Source organism: Sus scrofa, chromosome 16 (genome assembly GCF_054392235.1).
Source record: "Sus scrofa isolate SSC_HxYL_T2T_F1_AM1 chromosome 16, Sscrofa_HxYL_maternal_Yorkshire_Landrace_v2.0, whole genome shotgun sequence".
Lineage (NCBI taxonomy): Eukaryota > Metazoa > Chordata > Mammalia > Artiodactyla > Suidae > Sus > Sus scrofa.
In genome coordinates, this window is record NC_139398.1 from 27,029,365 (window position 1) to 27,050,642 (window position 21,278).

At 34.4% G+C, this 21,278-nt stretch overlaps 1 pseudogene; it reads right to left on the reverse strand.

Annotated features, from left to right (window-relative positions):
- Window positions 1–727: 727 nt before the first annotated feature.
- Window positions 728–16,226, reverse strand: LOC100626931 (casein kinase II subunit beta-like; annotated as a pseudogene).
- Window positions 16,227–21,278: the final 5,052 nt, after the last annotated feature.

Genomic DNA, 21,278 nt, shown 5'->3' on the forward strand with positions numbered 1-21,278 from the left:
ACTAAGCATTACATTGAATTTATCATAAATAAAAATATATTTTGATTTAATTGCTATTTACTAAGTGAGATTTGAGATTTACTTTTTCATAATAATTTAAATAAATTTAATATAATTTATATAATTTTTATTATTCAGTCGGTGGTTTGACACAGCAAAGTCCTTTCAACCTATATCCCAGAAATGTTTAAATTTAGGAGAATCGGTTGATTTTCAATATATGAAAAATTCCTTTCTAAAGTCATATGACTGTACCTTTCAATGTGGTAGTTTTTATAGATTTCTTTAAAGATTTCTTCATTATTATAGTCATTATTATAGTGTATTCAGTATTCTTCTCATACATTAATCAATGTTGCTAATACATTTTAACATAAATAATTTTATTAATCATTAAATTAGCATAGAATTATTAAAAACATACCTCATCATTTCACGATTTTTATGTCTGGATACATCAAGCCTTTCCCTTTAAATAATTTTCCTGAAGAGATCTGACAAGATTTTTTTAAAAATTTGAATGAAATATGTCTTCTGCCTTTTTCCACTTTATTTCATATTCACACTACAATAATGAATCTTTTAAAGTATAAACCATAGGGGATTCCATAGGGATGATGGGGGGAAGATTAGAGCTGTCAAAGACTGAAGGACAGACGGGGTTGGAAATCAGCAAATGGTTTTGACAGGCTCTTGAAGTTGCTGTCGTATTACAACTACAGCTGTGTTAGGTCCTCAGATGGATCTTCCAAGTATGGCGTTTGGCCATAAGCTGGTTGATGGGACACTTAGATCGGCATTCAGAGTGTGCCATGAAGAACATATGGGGGAAACTGGTGTCCAAGTCAGGGCCTTCCATGTGGCGCTGTTTCAGTGAAGCCTTGGGTGTGGACACATCAATGCATTTGAGGAAGTAGGGCTTCACCATGGCCCCACCTGCCACGTCGGAAACACCAATGGGAAGTTTTGGCTTGTTCTCACAGTGCACGTAAGGTGATAGCCAAAGTGTTCCTGCTGATAGTTTTCCAACCTGTGTGTTTCCGTGGTTGGTGAGGATTTAGGGGATCTGAGACAACCCATACAGCATCTCAGCTGCTGGCTTAATTAGGTCGCTCTGGCTGGGGTTGTAGTCCAACTCTTCATCAGGCTTCAGATTGAGATCATATATAAAGCTTGTCCATAGTGAAGCACCTGCTCATTGAGGTCACTGAGGTTAAATTTGTCCTGGATGTAGTCTTCATCTATTTCACAGAAGAATTCATTGCCACCAAACCCACGAAACACTTATTTTTATGATGTTTAAATCATTTATTTTAACCTTATCACTTATTTTTCATTACTGATTTCATGATGCTTCTCTGTCTCTATAGTTTTCTCTAGTGATCCTAAAAGTCTAAAAAGACTAAACATTCATGCTACGAAAGTTAAGGTTTTTTTTTTTCTTTTATTTTGTTTTGCAAAGCTTGTCATAACTAAAATGTTTTTCTACTTGATTTAATGAATTTTAAGCAGCAATACATGTGAATAATATTTTTGATTTCTACGTACTTTTAACTTTTGAGTGTATTATTTGTGGAAACGACTGTCCGAATGAGTTTAACTTGGTGGATTGATTTTACAATCAGAAGATACCTGCTTAGTCAGACTCAGATTAAAAACAAAATACCATTAACCTAGAAAACTTTCATTCAGTCACTGTTCTAGTTAACTACTCTTTTAACTTCTTAAACCAAAGATTAGTGTTGTCTTTTTTGGCACTAAAGTATTAATAAATAATGCATTATATACATTATAGATAACTGATTCTCATTGTGTGAATTCTCCTCAATTTTGTATGGCTTCTCCAATGCCTGGACATTTATGTGGGTAGTTTCCAGATTGGGTTTACAAATAATGCTGTAATGAATATTCTAGCACATGCCTTTTAGTGATCTTATAAATGCATTACTATTGGATTTAGGTTTAAATACAGGTCTGGAATTGATGATCTGGAAATGTGTATCTTCAGCTTTTTTAAATACTGTGAACAGTTTTTTAAACTGTTCTTTTGCTTGAGTTTTGAGGTACGTAATTGACTGTGATATTTAAAAGAAATATAAAAATTCAGCTTTTACTTTCTTATTTCATAAATGTGTGTTTTAAGTTTGTAATATTTTATAAAATTTTGTCATTAATGGCAGGTCTTATAACATTGTGGTAAGAAAATGTGATGTAGACCCTTATTATTTATACACTTTTAAATGTGCTGCAACTTATTTTCAAATGGACAAAGTATGTTGGAAAAATAGAAAGGTGGATAGATTGAGAACATAGTTATGTAGAAAGAACAGCCTGTAGTTTAGTAACTAAATTACTGAATTTCCTTTATCTAATACTTTCTTGTTTTGTTGAAGTGGTTTTTTGTTGTTGTTGTTGATACTATCATTGTTTTTTGTTTTTGGGTTTTTGTTTTTTTTTTGTCTTTTTGCCTTTTCTAGGGCTGCTCCTACAGCATATGGAGCTTTCCAGGCTAGGGGTCCAATCAGAGCTATAGCCACTGGCCTACGCCAGAGCCACTGCAACATGGGATCCAAGCGGCGTCTGCGACCTACACCACAGCTCATGGCAATGCCAGATCCTTAACCCACTGTTCAAAGCCAGGGATCGAACCTGCACCCCCATGGTTCCTAGTCGGATTTGTTTCTGCTGCTCCACATGGAAACTCCTCACATCTCCATTTTAAACTGGTATATTTGTAAATATCAATTCACATTTCCTTTATTCTTCATCATGTTTTAAATAATTTTTCTTGTATATAAATATTTATTATAACATGTTTTTTTCAAATATTGGGGTAATTTGGTTTTAACTGTCTCCATATTTGTAGATCTTTCATCTTTAAAAGTCAGATTTTATACTTTGTTTTTGATTCAGGAATAACCAAAAAACAGATTATTGCTGAGATATTTTTAAATATTAATAGTTCTTATTATCTCAGGGCTTCTAGTGTAGCTATAATTTTTAAGTTGTGTTTTTACTTTCTTAGCAATTTTTTAAATCTCACCTAAATTCATTTTTGGGAGTTCCTGTCATGGCTCAGTGGTTAACGAATCCGACTAGGAAACATGAGGTTGCGGGTTCCATCCCTGGCCTTGCTCAGAGGGTTAAGGATCCAGCGTTGCCATGAGCCGTGGTGTAGGTCACAGATTCGGCTCTGATCCCGCATTTCTGTGGCTCTGGCGTAGGCCGACGGTTACAGCTCCAATTAGACCCCTAGCCTGGAAACCTCCGTATGTCGCAGGAGAGGCCCAAGAAATGGCAAAAAAGACCAAAATAAATAAATAAATAAATAAATAAATAAATAAATAAATAAAAATAAATTCATTTTGACTCATTAATACCTAATTTTAGCCTGTAATTCCCATCTAGTTATTGCTGTTTCATAGACATTATGTATTTTTATGTGACTATGACAGCAAAAGATTTCCTGAAGTATTTCCTAGATCATTGAGTCTTTTCTTTTTGACACATATGTACAGGGATCCTTCTGCATTGTTATCCCAAAGTGAGCACCTTGAGTTTCTCCAGATAATTCTACTCCTTGTATTGCGTAAAGAGAGGAAAATATCTCCTAGGGAATATGACATGTAGCCTAACTTAAACTTTTATTTTAAAATTATAGTTTCTTGCCAAAATAATACATGAAGATACTAACAGCTCATCATTTTCCCATTCCTATTTCACTGTTAACCTTTTTCTCTCTACTCTTGATTTTAATGCCAATACAAATTTCCAAGATTTTCTCTTTCTCATTGTTTCTCTTGGTCAATTTTCTCCTGTAACAACCCCCTAGATATGAAGATTTCTTTATTATCCATCCTACTACTTTTCTCTTTTTTATGCTACAATTATATTTATAGATTTAGGTGTGATACAATTATAAACATAATGTTTACTCAAAATAATGATTCTAACAAGCTGGTTTTCTCTTTCTTCAGACCCAATAAAATTATATTGAACACAAAAAATGATTCAGATTTACAAAAGAAAGGGAACAGGAAGGGAAGAAGAATGGACAAAATAATAAAAGATGGTATAGACACAAAGCTGATGGAAATATACTGACTGAGGAAGTAGAGAAGAAAATAAGTCTTCTTGTAGAAGAGACATAAATTCATATTTGGGAGCTGAATAGATCATGATTTTATTGTCATTAAATATTGGGGGTTTTTTATGCTGCATTAGAAAATTAAAATATTTATAGAAGGAAACAGCAGACTTATCAGGAAAACTATAAGGCAGTAGTTCTCACACTTTGCCTCCAGGAGCAGGAATATCAGCATCACTTGGAAACTTGATAGTAATGCAGATTCTCGAGACCTATCTAGACCTGCTGTTTATTCCAAGTTTAACAGACTCTCCAAGGATTCCAATTTCATGGGAAAGTTTGAGAACCATTGCCACAGTGAAGTTTTACCTTCGTGGTAGAGTCATGGATGTTCACTAATGGATTAATATGTTTTTCAATATTTCAACTGTAGTTTACAACACAGATGTGAAGGTGATAAGATTTTCCTTTTAAAAAGAATACTTTCACAGTCTTAACAGTGAATGGATTAAAGAGGGAGTTTACTGAGTCGGGGATGTTTACGGTCCAGACCAAAAAATTCTAAGCACAATAAAAGGGGCAATTGGGAACCTGTACTTTACGCCTAATTTTTTTGTTAACATAAACTTCTCTAAAATAGTCTATTAATTTAGAAAAATAATAAAAGTTGTATTGTATCTTAATCTACCTGGGCAGTACCTTTATTAATTTGAGATAATAAAAAGTCATTTTAATCATTGATTAGTTTTTTCAAAAATAGAAGTATGTAACAGAGTTTTGCATCCAAAAATATATTTTTCCTAGAATGAGGACTGAGCTATATAACTATGGCAAATTAGAGTGGATTATATTTATGTAACTAATTTCTAATACAGAATCTTCTCATTAGAATTTTTTATCACTGCATTTGGTTTTTTTTTGTTGTTGTTCCTTTTTTGCATATTGCCTTTATTGTGCAGGAAATGTTTTACTGATTGTCTTTCACCATTTTTTCAAAAGAAAAATATAGCAGTTGTAAGTTTAACAATAAAAGAGACAATTACATATGCTCAAAATAAACACATTCCAGTGGGCATAACAGTAAAATTTCCATTTCAATTAAAATCTGTTGTCCTCAACTGTGAATTTAGTTTGTCCTTAACAACTCAACTGTAGGTATGATAGCTGTCACAAAAAGGACCTGAAAACTACTCCAAAGCAAGAAGGAATGCAATGGAAACATGCTCTTTATTTCACTAAGTGAAAATAAGTGAGCTTATTAATTCTAGAGTGTTAAATACTTTATATGTTGTAGGAGGCACAAAAACTAAGTTTCTAGACCTTAGCAAACAAAATTTTATTATGGAAAAAAATGGTGATTCAATAGGCCAAGTGAATTTTGTTTTGTTTGAATACTTAAATTCATCTGTCGCATATAAACACAACTGAGGACTAAACTGATGTTGCAGGTGGGGTTATTTTTTGATAAACAGCAGAACATATATTCCTTTTCATATTTTAAAGTAAACTTAATATGCTTTTCTTTTCTTGAGCTATGAGACTGTCATTTTGTACCTAGATCAAATCAATACTGGTAGACATAAACAAAAATAGTTAGCATGCATTTTAAGGAAAGGCTTTGGTATACATGGAAGGTGTGACAAGGATATTCATGAAGTTGTGAAGCCAAGGTGTGATATTGGCTGTCAGGAATATTTGTGGCCAAGACCTGGTTTTTATACAGCAAGACTCTTGAGGGGAAGGGATCTCAGGTTATTTGAGTAAGATAGCATTCACTGGAAAGAACTAGACTCCCAGTCCTTGAGGCAGCTCTGCAGTCTGAGACCCTGGTATAATAACGCCCAAGTGACCACAGATTGGGATAGTGATGGAGTCCTACTGTACTCAGGAGTAACATGATGGTCTGTACAGACATCTTCAGGCTGGGCCAACTTCATGGAATTGGATCATGGACAATATGCAAATTAATTGTCAAAATAGATTGAAGAATTTTTCCCATGAGTATATGGGCTAAGTATGAGCTTGCTCTAGCCACAGCTTTGTGGTTCCTAAGCATAGAGCATTTTTCACAGCCACAGGTGGAGAAAAGTGAGAGAGGACCTCCAAACTGAGGGTGGGGGTTGACAGCAAACAGAAGGTACTTGTTCCAGGGATTAGTCACTTCCATTAGTAATGGCCCAGATCACTGTTTGTCTCTGGGTTTTTGCATCTCATCTTTCTGATCCCTGCTCCTTTTTGCATAATGGCAAGCACTTGCTAATCAGTTGTATTTGGTTTTAAGAGCTGTAATGTGCTTTTTCTGATAAACCAACACAGACATGCATGAGTCTTGGCAATACGATGGCTAGTAATCAACCTCTGCTGACCCTCAACTCATACTGTTTGAATTTGAAGATTTTTATTTATGTTACGAGTTCAATATCCCCCTCTGGCACCGATTCCCAGGCACCCACTCTCTGTTCTCACACAGAGGTGGCTGTTCATCACTACAAAGTCCTAAAAAAAAGAATACACGGTGTTGGGCTCCAGGCCAGATATACTCAACTTTCACACTGGGAACATCCTCCTGCTCTTCTTGGCGACCATCAACTTGTTGGTGAGCTATTTGAAGTGCAACCACATCTAGCTTTTCTTGGCTGCCAGAGGAGTCACCCTGCTCCCTGCCAGCCTGTAGCTCTCACTCCAAGGAACTCATCTGGTGGTCCACTCAGTACTGAAGCCTCTTCTACAAGTTCTGGATATCAAGGGAGCTTGTCCTCCTGCCAACCCCTCCTCATGGACCCCAACCCAAACTTACTACCCAAGAGCCATCTTTAACTCCTTTCAACAGCCACTCTTCCAAGAAGAGGAACAGCAAAGGCCCTCAGTTCCCAGACATAGACCTATAAACAGTGTGAAGACTGAAAGTGGGGGGAAGGGGAGTGAAGATGGAGGATTCCCCCTGAAGTTCTGCAAGGTCTGCCTAAAGTAGTTCTAGGGGATGTTCCCTGGTGGCCTTGCGCTTAAGGATTTGGTAGTTGTCACTGCAGTGGCCCAGGTTTGATCCCTGGCCCAGGAACTTTCAAGGCCAAAAAAATAAAAAAGGAGCTTGTTATGATATTGGATTTGCTTTACAGAACAAAAAATTAGACTATTGACTAGCACACAAATATTTTTAAAATGTACAAATAAATTTATTGATATCTTTGGAACCCCTTTTTAAACAAAAGGAATATTAAGAATGTTTCAGGATATAAATTATGTGTATATCAGGATTACTGCATCATGCAATTTATATAACATTTTATTAGATTTTTATCTGTTTCAAAAAATATTGGCTACTGATATTTAAAATTCAATATATATTTATAGTTTCCTTAAAGGATTTTTTTAGAGAGCTTCAATTTTTGACAATTTAGAAGTTATAAACACTTTTGGCTGGCTACTTGGTAAAGTACCACATACTGTGAACATTACTTTTTGTGCTTTCCAAGTCAACACCCGGCTGCCTGTGAACCTGACCTACACAGAGCAGTTATTTTGGTTCTTTAAACTGCCTGCCAAATTGTTGCAGGAACTTTTTGATATGGGCAGATGGACACTTCAAAACAAATCATAAGATGATATTTGGTCTCTGAACTTACCTTTGAATTCAAATCTTTGAATAGGAATGCTAGCTCAGATTGAATTTCAGGTCTGACTAATTGTTTTGATATTCCTAGGCAGTTCTAATGGAACATATTTGATCAAATAACTAATATGAACTTTACTTCTTATTAGTTGTATAATGCCCCTTCTGGGTGCTGTGGTAAATACTCTAAAAAATTAAGGATAAATATTAATCTGTAGCTCCTACCCAGTATAAGATGAACAAAATATATATTAAAAAGAGACAACAACCCATTTCTGAAGATATGCATGCACAGCTTACTATCAAAATGCAGTAGGACTTTAAAATTTGTAACTTCTGGGCAAAGTCTATGAGATGTGAATATGAGCAAAATAGATAAATTTAGTGTTTTTAATGAGGTAGTTATGTCACAGACTTCAAACTATGACAGAGATTTCAAGTAAACAAAGCTAAGTGCATTGATTTAAGCAGTTCTTTCCCATTTATTCATATACCTTTGTCTTATTTCAGAACTAGCTTTCCTTCCTTCCTTCCTTTTTCCTTTCATCCTTCCTTTCCTCCCACCCCCTCCTTTCTTCCTACCTTTCCTTCTTCTAGCTACCTCTTTAAACTGTAAAATGGATGGTTTAAGATTAACCTAATTGATGACAATTAAACAGCCACTTATGTCCATAACCCAGGATACTTCCTTTGGCCACTGAGATCCAAGTACATTTCATATCTTCAATGGAACAATGTTTGTTATAAAATATTATATTTTTCCATTTAATTATAATCATTACAATGGGAAAAATGCAAATCAAAACTGCAACCATCATGCACCTGTAAGATTCAAAAAATGTGAAAATTTTGATAGCATAATCTGTCGGTGAAGTTAAGAAGGAAAGAAGCATCTTGTTGTTTTGTTTCTCAGAATGTTAAATGAGGAAACAGACTTGGAGAGGATTTTGTCATGTATGTATTCAGGTTTCAATCTAGCAATCCCTCTTCTAGCAATCTGTCCCCAAAGCTGAAAGGTACACTGACATGAATTTGAAATGACATATATCAAATGTTTGTCAATGTAGCATTATTGCTACTAATACCAAAATTGGAATCAACCCCCAAATCCAAAAATCTAACCCAAAATCCAGCGGTTGTATAAACTGCATTATATCTACACACTGGAGTACTATGTAACTGTGAAAAGCAGTTTGGAAGACCTCTATGTAATGGATTATATATTGCATAATTTGGAGTATCAGGTGTTAAGTGATAGAAGCAAGTTACAGGAAACTGTATGCTATGCTACCTTTTTTGGTAAGAATGAAAGGGGGCTCCCTTTCTTGCTTGCTCTCTCTCCTTCACCTCTCTTTTCTTTCTTAATTCTGTCAAAGTTTATGTACATTTTTTTCTTATTTTCAAAAAAATAATTGAAGGAGAGAAGAGAAATTCATAATTAGTTACCTAAAGGTAATTGCCTAAATGGTCTCTCCATTATTAAAAGTGGGTTATTGAAATCAAATACTATTGTTGCACAGCTATTTTTCAAGACAGTTTTGTCAGTGTTTGCCTCATGTACTTAGATGCTCTGATGTTATGTCTTTCTGGTGGATTGACTCTTTTATCAATACATAATGTTCTTTATCGATTGTGATAGTTTTAGATCAAATTGACAATAAATGTGAATTATAATTAAATGTTATTAGCACAGATTCATGAAATATATCTTCTCTTTTTCCTTATTTTTTGAAACCTTATACCTATAGTCATAGTTATTCATATTTGATAAATTAAATTATATGAAAAATTGAAATTATAAACAAATGGAAATATATCACTCAGTTTTTGTTTTCTTGCTAATGGAGGAATCTAAGCAAAAATTGTAATTTTTAATTCATTTAATTGAATATAAATTTAAAGTATGGAATAAGTAATTAAAGAATAAAAGAAATATAATAAATGCTTTTTATGAAGTTAAATACTCTTAAGTTTAAATTGAATTAAATTGAATTATAAATCTATAGGTAAAACTTGTAAGTGTTGCTAGAACTAACTATCCTGCTCAATACTTGGATCCTGGAATAAAGTCCCTCAACATAATTTAATTTTTATGATCCTTGTGAATTAGCAATATTAACTATTTGAAAACATGATTCTTTTCAGATGTGTTTTATAAAAGGAAGCTTTATTCTGTAATAGCTTAAATTCTAAATTCATAAAGGAAAATATTTCAAGATCTTTACTATCTTGATCATTTCAACACTTTTTAAAAAAAAATCATCTGTTTTTAACAAAGACATCCTTATCAGGAAAAGATAAGTTCCACTAACAAATTAAATAATCAATGATTATTTGTAATTATATTTGCTATTAGTAAAAAGAAATTGGAGAAAACTAGTCAGCAAAGGAAAACTATATTCTTTAATTTGTAATAAATTTATTCATAAAGATGTGTCATATGATAACTTGTGAAAATAAGTAACATGACAGGTAAATATTAAACCTATGGAGGTGAACTAGAAAGTACCTGGATAACTATTGTATAATTATGGATTTCTGGGGTATGATTGGAGATACCAGCCACTTTCCATTGGGAACAAAACTAAAGTGACTTACACTCTATTCCCTGAAAAACTGAGGAATTTAAACATAGAAATAGAATAGTTGGACACTATATTCCATAAGCAAACATATTTAAATGTTGATGAGTTTTTTTGAAAATGAAATCAGAAAGATTTTAAGATTTTTAAGTTTAAATATTGGAAATGAGCATTAATATACTTTCTATGATAAAGTTATTTAAATCTTACTCTTGTATATTCTCAGTGAAAGGTGATTCTCATTTTTTACTGCGGCTAATGTAATGAAATCATATTTTATACAAAACAAAATTTTTCTAACTTGAAAAGTCTAATGAATTAAATTAAGAGCACATTTGAATTGTAAGTGTGGCTATTTAGACTGTGAAGGCATAATCAGGGCACAACAACCCACTTGGTGAAAATTTGGTGTAATTGAAGGCCAATTATTTTATTTGCTTGTAATTCACATGGTATATACTTGCAAATTGAAGCAGCTGCTAGCCAAGTAACTAGGAAGAAACAAAGAGCCTTGGGTGGGTGATATTTCAAACTCAGTAGTATAAAGCAAGGAAAAATAACATTTTAACACACTAAAAAATGCTAGAAGAAATGTTTATATGCATGATTGCAGTTTGGTAAAATTCTTCCATTCTAATTTTTTTTCATAGTAATACAATAACAAGCATCTTTATTTATCCTATAAATCACCATTACTTATAAATAAATAGGGTTGTAGTTTTAAAATATTTGCTTTTATCAAGTAATATACACTCATTAAAAAAAATAACATTAAAGAATATTTTATATTACAAATCAACAGTGTCATAGCATTCCTTCAATTCTAAGTCTGTTCTCCAGATAACTTCAAAAATGTTTATGCTTTGGTTATTTCCCTTTCCAAACAATATGAAATATGAGTTATTTTCTGAATTTATTAATATCAGATAACATTTATTATTCCCCTGATATCAAATGTATTTAACTCACTCAAGTCTTCATTTCCATCTTTTTTTGTCAGTTATGTTATGGTTTTGTTTTTTCTATCAGTTATCTTTAATATAAACAATATGGTTAAACCTCAATTCACTTTTCTATCATCCTTTTATTCATACCTTATAAAGTATGACAATTTCAATGCCCTTTATTCTCTACCCAATTTTCTCCACAATCTTCTTTGTATAAGTTATATTTTTACATTATCACAGCTCTTGGATTTCCATTCTATCCTTTAAGCATAAGATCTTTCAATAGCCTGAAGATTGACTCAAAATTGAAAGAAAATAAGCATTTTTATTATGGTTGCAAACATATTGAGCAATAATCTTTGTTCAATTATTGTCCCATCTTTAAGAATCCAAAGTCAGAAACCAAATACCACTTGAGGAGAAATGTTAGGCTGAAAAAATTTTCTCAGTTAGTAAAAAATCATTTTAAATCATATTTGGAAAATAATTTTCATCCTCGGTTTTTGTCATTTTGAGTTTACATTGACCATTTAAAAATTTCATGTACAGGAAGTCCCTTGGTGGCTCAGTGGTTAACGAACCTGACTAGGATCCATGAAGATGCGGGTTCCCTGGCCCTGTTCAGTGGGTTAAGGATCTGGCGTTGCCATGACCTGTAGTGTAGGTCGCAGATGTGGCTCGGATCCCGCATTGCTGTGGCTGTGGTGTAGGCTGGCAGCTGTAGCTCCGATTTGACCCTTAGCCTGGGAACTTTCATATGCTGTGGGTGTGGCCCTTAAAAAGCAAAAAAAAAAAAATCATGTACTTCTTTTATTCTCAACATTTTTTTTTTTTTTTTTTTTTTTTTGTCTTTTTAGGGCACACCCACAGCACATGGAGGCCCCCAGGCTAGGGGTGGAATCAGAAGTCTAGTTGCCAGCCCACACCACAGTCACAGCAAAGCGGGATCCCCTGGCAATGCACATATTTAGCCCATTGAATGAGGCCAGGGATCTAACCTGTGTCCTCATGGATACTAGTTGGCTTCGTTAATCACTGAGCCACGACGGGAACTCCCAATTTTTCAGTTTAAATCATCTTAGCATTATGCTCTACTGCTTTTTTTCTTTTTCTTTTTTTTCCTCAAAAGCACCTGTCATGATTTGCGCTGGAATTTCATTGCTATCTTTGTTGGGTTTCCTCTGTTTGTCTTTTATTATAATTTTCTTTTGCTTAATTTACATAGTTTTTTCCTTCCCTTAAGATTATAGTAAAAGTTCTACCTATATGTGAAATTAACAAGTAACATTTCTAAGTCCTAAACACTATAATGTTCATTGTATAGCTTAGGAAAATCTTTAAAGATGAAATATATCCATATATTTAGATAGTGTCTGTTTCTCCCAGCTGATTCATAAATAAGTCGGTCTTCTAGTTAGGTCTGTACACCTGAGGTATTTCAGGATGAGAAGACACACAGGGTAGTCTATTCTTTACACCTGGTCATAGCAGTTTGACTGGCTCTTGACAACACAAGAGCCAAACTGACAAAGCTTTTTTTCTACAATATCCACATTCAGACTATGGGTTTATTTAGGATTTAAATATTTTTTAAATTTTTAAAATGTTAATTTAGTGGTAATAATAGATTCATTAGTAGAAATAAGAAATAATACAGAGGGATACCATGACCTCATTACCCATTTCTCACAATGGTGACATCTTAAAGCCTGTAGAACAATATCATAACCAGGATATTCATTTTTACATAAGACATGTGACTTAGGTGGAGGCTCACTTTTTTTCCGAACCTATCAAATTGCCCTAGTACCATTGGTTGAAAAGGCTGTCTTTTCTCCATTGAATTATTTTCACTTTTGTCAAAAATAATTTGGGCATATTTGTGGATCTATTTTTGAATTCTGTATTCTCCTCTATTGGCTAATAGATCCATTGTTCCACTCACACCACATGATCTTGATAGTATAAGCCTTAAAATTGGGTGGACTGGTTGCTTCGACTGTGTCCTTCATTTTCTAAATTCTTTTAGCTCTTCTAGGTCCTTTGCTGTTTTCCATATATATTTTAAAATAATCAACTCTAAACAAAAATCCTTGCTGATGTTTTGATGAGTGAGAATATATATTTATTTTATTTAAGCTACCCTGTCTTTGGTACTTTGTTATGATAGCCTTTGCAAAGCTAACAAAGTTATGAAGTTGAATCTTCCAATCTACCAATACTAAAAGTCTTTCCAATTATTTAGCATCTCTTTGATTACTTTCACTGGCTTTTTTTTAGTTTTTCAAATATAAGTCTTGTAAATATTTGATATTTTAGATATATTTCATTTTTGAATGATTGTAAATGACATTTAATATTTTATTTCAGTATACTTTGTTAATTCCTAGCATATAGGAATGTAATTAATATTTTATGTTTATTTTATATCCTTTTTGCTTGTTGAAATTTTTACCTTTAAAAGGGTGTTTTAGAGTATTTGCGTCTTCCTAGACTTTGGTTTGTACATAATCTTGTCATCTTCAGATAGAGACAATTTTATTTCTTTCTTTCCCATGTATCTTGCCTTACTGCACTTGCAAGAACATGCCATACTGTGTTAAATGAGAGTGGTGAGAGTGAATAGCCTTGCCTTGTTCTTGATCTTGAGGAGGGAAATTTGTCCTTCCTCAAATTTGTCCCATTTGTCAAGTGCTGTTTCTGCATTGGATTATATGATCATGCAATTTTCCTTCTTTATGAATGGGTGAATTACACTGGTACTTTTTGAATATTGAACTGACTTTGCATGCTGAGAATGAATATCAATTGGTAATGGTGTATAATTATTTTTATGCATTGCTATATTCCATTTATTAATATTTTGCTAAGAATTTCTACATTTATTTTATGATGGATATTTGTCTGTAGTTTTCTTTTCACACATTGTATTTTTCTTGTTTTGTCATTGCTATAATAGTAACTTCATAGCAATAGAAATAAAATTCTAGTATTTTATTTCAAAGATTGTGATCCTCATGAACACAATCTCTGGTTTCTCTCATTAGAGATGTGGGGGTAGGGAACTTACAAGTCATATATTTTTAATTTAGCACGTGCAACTTATTCCGTGGAATCATATGGTCATGTGTCATGTAATTGCGAACGGGTGCATTATGCAACTACAGTAAGGGGTGGTGGGAAAGTACAAAGAAACTTGCTTCTAATAGCAGACATAAAACCGAATGTCTGTGTAATTTAGAACAAATTAGTTTACTCTCAGGAGCTGAAGTTTCTATGCTGTAAAATGGGAATTATGATCCAACTATTAAGAGTATTGAGGAGATCAAATGAAATAATATATGTAATTATTATTTCATATAATAGATGAAGACAGATTTTTTTTAAAGTGTAGCTGATTTACAATGTTGTACCAATTTTTACTTAATAGCAAAGTGACTCAGTCACACACACACAAATACACACACAAACACACACAGACATATATACACATTTTAAAAAATATTTCTTTCCATCATGATCTATTATAGGAGATTTGATATAGTTCCCTGTGCTATACATTAGGACCTTATTGTCCCAAATTCCCAGTCCGTCCCACTCCCTCCTCCTTCCCCCTTCACAACCATAAATCATTTCTACATGTATGTGAGTCTGTTTCTATTTTGTAGATAGGTTCCTTTGTGCCATACTTTAGATTCCACATATAAGTGATATCATACGGTATCTGTCCTTCTCTTTCTGACTAACTTCACTTAGTATGATAATCCCGAGTTGCATTAATGTTGTTGCAAGTGGAATTATTTCATACTTTTTTTTATGGCTGATATGGAGGTTCCTCAGAAAATTAAACATAAAACTACCATATGATTTAGCAATCCTATTCCTGAGCATTTATCAGGACAAAACTGTAATTCAAAAAGACACAGGCACCCCTATGTTCATTGCAAGACTATTCACAATAGTCTAGGCATGGAATCAACCTAAATGTCCATCGACAGATGAATGGACTAAGATGCGGTACACATATACAATGCAAAGAGATTTTTAAGAAGCTCAATGTAAAATTAACTATATGTTTCTCAATCTATCTATCATCTATAGAAAGATTAAAAAGAGAGAGGTGGATATGGGCTGCAGATAAACGATTTCCGTTTCCAGCATTGCATCCTTAGGGGAAAATGTAGACTAGGTTTTGGTGGATTTGACTAGAAAAGCAGAATCCAAGTTGTTCATAAACAGTTCATAGCAAGGACACATATGCTGTTTAAAGTTTTTTTCTGAATGGTGTTAGGTGACTTGGGCCTCAAAAAGACGTGAGCATAGAAAAAAAGGAGCTTTGTGTATTGTCGAGACTCCTTAATGAAGACAAATTTAAGAGACAGCAACCCAAGGAAAGCTGGCTGAATACTCCTACTTTTGCTCTGATTGTTAACACCACACTGACATATTTCTGTCACTTTTATTAAATAAAACTTAGTCTTTACACATTTGGGTGGGAATGGGGGTAGGTCAGAATGGGTGTTTACTCTGCCAATTCAAAAACATCCATTAGTTCTCATTTACCTAATCAGTTGATTTCAGCTCCATTTTCCCGTTTTTTTTTCTTATCTCCCCACCCCCCCACCAGGAGATTACAGACCTTGTTATTCATAAATGGCATAACTTTGTGCATACTTTACCTTTATACTCAAAAGTTTTCTTTACAATCAAAGGATGACTTGGCTGATTATGAAATTCTTGCATCACATATTCTTCCCCTTATCGTATTTTAGACACTGATCAAACTGTCTCCTTGCATGAATATTACTGTGAAGAAGTTGAATCCAACTTGATATTTCACACTAGCAGGGGGCGTGATTTTTCCCTTGCCTCCTCCTGGGATTCTTTCTTTGTACCTGAATTTTAATATCCTTATTGGAATGTGCTTTGATTTGGAATGTTAGGTGTAAATGTTAGGTGTCATTATTTCTCAGAAATCTATGAGCCCCTTCAGTACGCATATTCGACTTGGCTTTATTTCAGAAAAAAAATGTTTAAAAAATTATGCTTTAGACTCTTTCTATATTTCACTGTTTCCTCTGCTCAGTTCTTCCTAAAAATATCAGTAATGCATGTTAGATATACCTTGTTTTGTAAGTCTATCGTTCCTTCTGTGACCATTTTTACATTCCCCCTTTTCTCTCCCCTCTCCCTCCCTTCTCTTTCTTTCTCTCTAAAAGTTGCCCTTATAACTATTTATCAATATCTGAAATTTTTGACCTATAATGAGCATTTCTTCTCTGCGCTGGTTTTTCTTTTCTTTTCTTTTCTTTCTTTCTTTCTTTCTTTCTTTCTTTCTTTCTTTCTTTCTTTCTTTCTTTCTTTCTTTTTTGTAATATTGTGACATTCTGTAACTCAATTCCATATTCTTTGGACATCCTATAAAGCCTTTTTGGAATAATCATTTCTTATTGTTCAAATTTCACTTACCATTTATAAAGATATCATCTATAAATTCTATGAGAAGAATTTCTTTCATTCTCTCTCTCTCTTTTTTTTTTTTTTTTCCTGCTCTTTAGGGCCACACCTGTGGCATATATATGGAAGTTCCCAGGCTAGGGGTAAAATTGGAGCTGCAGCAGCCAGCCTATGCCACAGCCACACCAATGGATCCAGGTCACGTCTACAACCGATGTCACTGTTCATGGTCATACCAGATCCTTAACACAATGAGCAGGGTCAGGGATTGAACCCACATCCTCATGGATACTAACTGGGGTTGCTACTGCTGAGCCATACCAGGAACTCCCCATTCTCTTTGTTTTACCTTAACCATCTTTTCATCAGAAATGTTCTTTTAGTGATTTAAAGAAAAATGTTTTATGCATAGAGATTATATCATTTTCTTTGTACTTATAACCCATCTTTGAATAATTTTTGCTGCTTGTCAGAGATTTTTGGCAACTGGGATTATCTGGGGTGTGGACTCAGAATTGTGTCCAAACTCTTCCCCAACAAATTGCTTGGTTGACAGATGATCTTCTTTGGGACTCCGCATACATTTGGTGGCTGTGATTCATCACACAAAGAACTTGTAGCTTGATTCAGCCAGTGTCCATTCCAAGATAGGAAAGTCATTCAGTACTTAAGTATAGAGAAATTTATAGCCAACCACTGCTTATTAGAGTGACAGAATGGCTAAAGGTATTATGGGAAAAAGAGGGTTGTTCTTTATAAATCAAGAAACTGTCACTGCCTTTGGGCTACAACTCATGTGATCATTTTGGCCCCAGAACTGCTAATAGCAAGTGGTACAAGCTCTCTCTCTGTGTTACTGTGAGAAACAGCTTTTGCGGTTCAGCAAAAGCCAGAGCTCATTCTCCCTTTGCTGCTAAACTGTTCTCAAAGCTACTGATATTCATTGCTTCCTAAAATCATCTTTGAAAAAAAGCAGCTTTATGAAATATAGGTTAAGTATTCTAAAATTCACCCATTTCAAGCATAACATTCAATACATTTTCATGTATTCGCAGAACTGGTCTGCTGTTCTCTGCTCCCATCCTGTGTACTCTTCTCTTAGGGTGGAGGTTTCATGCCAAGAAGAGCATGAGCAGGACGTTCTTTTGCCCTTATGAGACTGCTACTGTCACGGCCTGCCGAACTGACAGAAACCCAGAGAGGCAACAAAATAATACTGTTTCTTCTTCCTTCCTTCTCAATTCTATCTAGTGCCTCCAATTGCCAGAAACTAAGAGAAATTCAGCAAGTTAGGGTGTCTGGAAGATATGGCTTGCAGGTTTACACCTCAGAGGTAAAGAAGAAATTACCAAAAGTGTAGTACTAAGAACTACAGACACCCCTTAACTTGCAAAACCGTGGACTGGCTCTTTCCTTCCTGCCTTAGTCCATTCAGGCTGCTATAGCAAAGTACCATAGAATGAATGGCATAGAAACAACAGAAACTGATTTCTCACAGTTCTGTAGGGTGAGAAGTTTATGATTAAGGTGCCTGCAGAGTTGGTGTCATTCATTTATAAGAGGTCTGCCCTTATGACCTGATCCCAACCAAAGGCCCCACTTCCCAGTTCTATCCCACTGGAAATTAAGTTTTAACATATGGATTTGGGGAAAATACTATACTCTTCCTTCTTTACTCAACTGTCATTGAAGCACTTATCAGGCTATGATAGAAAATTACAAATTGTTGGTTACTTTGTTTTTATTTTCCAGGTATCTGCTTTTCTGTAGCAAATATCTAGATCCCATCAGGAATTACTCCACTGTACCCACAGCCTTCCTGTAACTCTTGGTATCTTAATTGTACTTTGTAGAGATTATGCAGGATAAGACACTCGATTTTTTTGAAATGTGTAAATACCTTGGGGACTGACAAAGTTTGCAAAAATAAACATTGTACACTCTTGTTTGGGTTAAGATTTAACATTTTTGGCTAGTATAACTCAATTCATATCTTGAAATTATGATTTTTTTCCTATTGTAACAATATTCAAATTTTCTAGCATTCCTTTGTTTTTTTCAGTATTTGCCAAAGGTTGAGAAATATGAAATTGAAATGAAGTGCTTTTATTCCACTATTTTCTTCACAGAAATCTTGCATTCTTTACTTCTAGTCCTTTCTTAAACCGGTTTCTAATTGTCTCTCAGGAGAAAGAATATTGTTCTTTCATCCAATAGTTTGTGTTGCTGTGGTGGTAAAGCTTGTATCACGTATCTGGCCAAAGAAGCACAATCATAAATTGCAAATCATAAATCATAAAAGCATAAAGCTATGGCAAATGCCAATATACATAAAAACATCAAAGAAATGTCTGTCCAATTGGAACATCACTGGCAAATCTATTGCATATAGAATGTGCATTCGCATCCTAGGTCTGTTATAACAAAATACAGTATGTGGCTTGAAGCAACAGAAATGTATCCTCTCACAGTTCTAGTGGCTAGAAATCTGAAGTTGAGGTGTCACCAGAGCCATATTGCCCCTGAAGACCCTAGGGAAGAATCCTTCTTGCTTCTCCCTAATTTCTGATGGTCATTGGCAAATCCTTGGCAATGGAATCAGTGGTGTCTCTGCCGTGCTAGGATGCACTGATTTAAAGGATCTGGGGTTTCTGCGGCTGAGACATAAGTTGCAACTGTGGCTCGGATCTGATTCCTGGCCTGGGAACTCCTTATGCCACAGGGTGGCCAAAATAGAAATAAAACAGGAGGGGTGGGGGCTTTAATATCCAAAGCATGTGAGGAACTCATACAATGTAGAAAAATTCATGAGTGTACAAAGCTTCCTTGGTCAAATTTATTACCAAGTATTTTATTATTTTTGATGTTATTCTGATGTTTTAATTTCTCTCTCTGATAGATATTATTAGTGTATAGAAGCAAAACTGATATTTATATATTGATTTTGTATGTTGCAGCCTTATTAAAACTGTTTATTAGCTATAGCAGTTTTTTGGAGAAGTCATATATGTCATATGGTGAAGTTTATATATGTCATGTCATCTGCAAACACATACAATCTAATTTATTCTTTTCTGATTTGGAAGTCTTTTATTTTTCTGTCTTGACTAATCACACTGGCTAGGACTTCTAGTTCTGTGTTAAATAAAAGTGGTGAGAGTGGGCATTCTTGCCTTACTTTGAACTTAGAGGGATAGTTTTCAGCTTTTCCTCACTGATGATGATGTTAGCTGTGGGCTCGTCATATTTGGCTTTTGTTATGTTGAGATACATTTCTTTTGTATCTACTTGTCAAGAGTTATTAATCATGAAAAGATGTTGAATTTTGTCAAATGTTTTTTGCTGCATCTATTTAGAGGATCAGATGATTTTATCCCTCATTTTGTCATGTGATGTATCACATTGATTGATTTGCAAATGTTGACCCTTCCTTAAATCACATAAATAAGCTCAATGGATCGTGCTCGTGTATGATCCTTTTAATGGACAGTTAAATTTGGTTTACTATTATAGGGGGATTTTGCATTTATAGTCATCAGAAATATTGACTTGTGATTTTCTCTTTTTGTAGTATCTTTTCCTGGCTTTGGTATCAGGTAATGATGGCCTTGTGGGATGAGTTTAAAAGTGTTCTCTCCTTATTTACATTTAGAAAGAGCTTGAGACAGATTGATATGAATTCTTATAATGTTTGGTAGAATTCACCAGTGGAGCCATCTGGTCTTATAACAAAAGCTGGGAAATCTGAGAACAATGAAATAATATGAAAGTTATCATATCCTAAGTAGAGAACCTAACTGAAGCTGGAGGACAAGGTATTGGTTTCCATGGCAATAAATTATTCTTAGTTTAAACAATATTTTCTCACTAGGCAGTGAACTGTGTATAGGACCTACATCACAGCTCATGGCAAAGCCAGATCCTCAACCCACTGAGCGAGGCCAGGGGTTGAACCCACAACCTCATGGATACTAGTCGGATTCATTTCTGCTGCACCACAGTGGGAACTCCGGGATACTACTTTTAAAGGGTCTCCATAATGGATGGTACCCATAACCCCCTCTCTTAAAGAAATGATGGAATATTTTTCTCCCAACAGTGCAGGAGACCCATTTTGTAACATGAGAATTTGAATAATTGGAGGAATAAGATAATAGATATCTTAGAGGTAGGCTGTGTCTATATACCACTGCAGGAGCTCTCTGTTTTAATCACTTATATTCCAGTCACCAGTGAAGGGAACTATTCTTTAACTTGGAAGAACATTAACTCAAGTCCACAACATAGGACTCATGCCTTCACTTAAAGGATACAGTAAGATATAACTAAAGTGACCAGACCAACTTAATCCAGTATTTCCTGTCCTTTCCTATTTTTAGGACCTAAAGTCTCTCAGGAAGCCCCTCAGTCCCAAGAACATCAGAACATTTAATCATTCTATATGCAACCTGGCTCCTTCACATATGCAGCATTTTATGGAATAAATCTTTGAAAAGTATGAAATGGGAACTGATGGAACAGTGCTTTCTTTGCTTTTTGGTCTTAAGATACGCTTCACACTGCTTATCAGTTAGCCCCTTGGAGTCATGCAATCA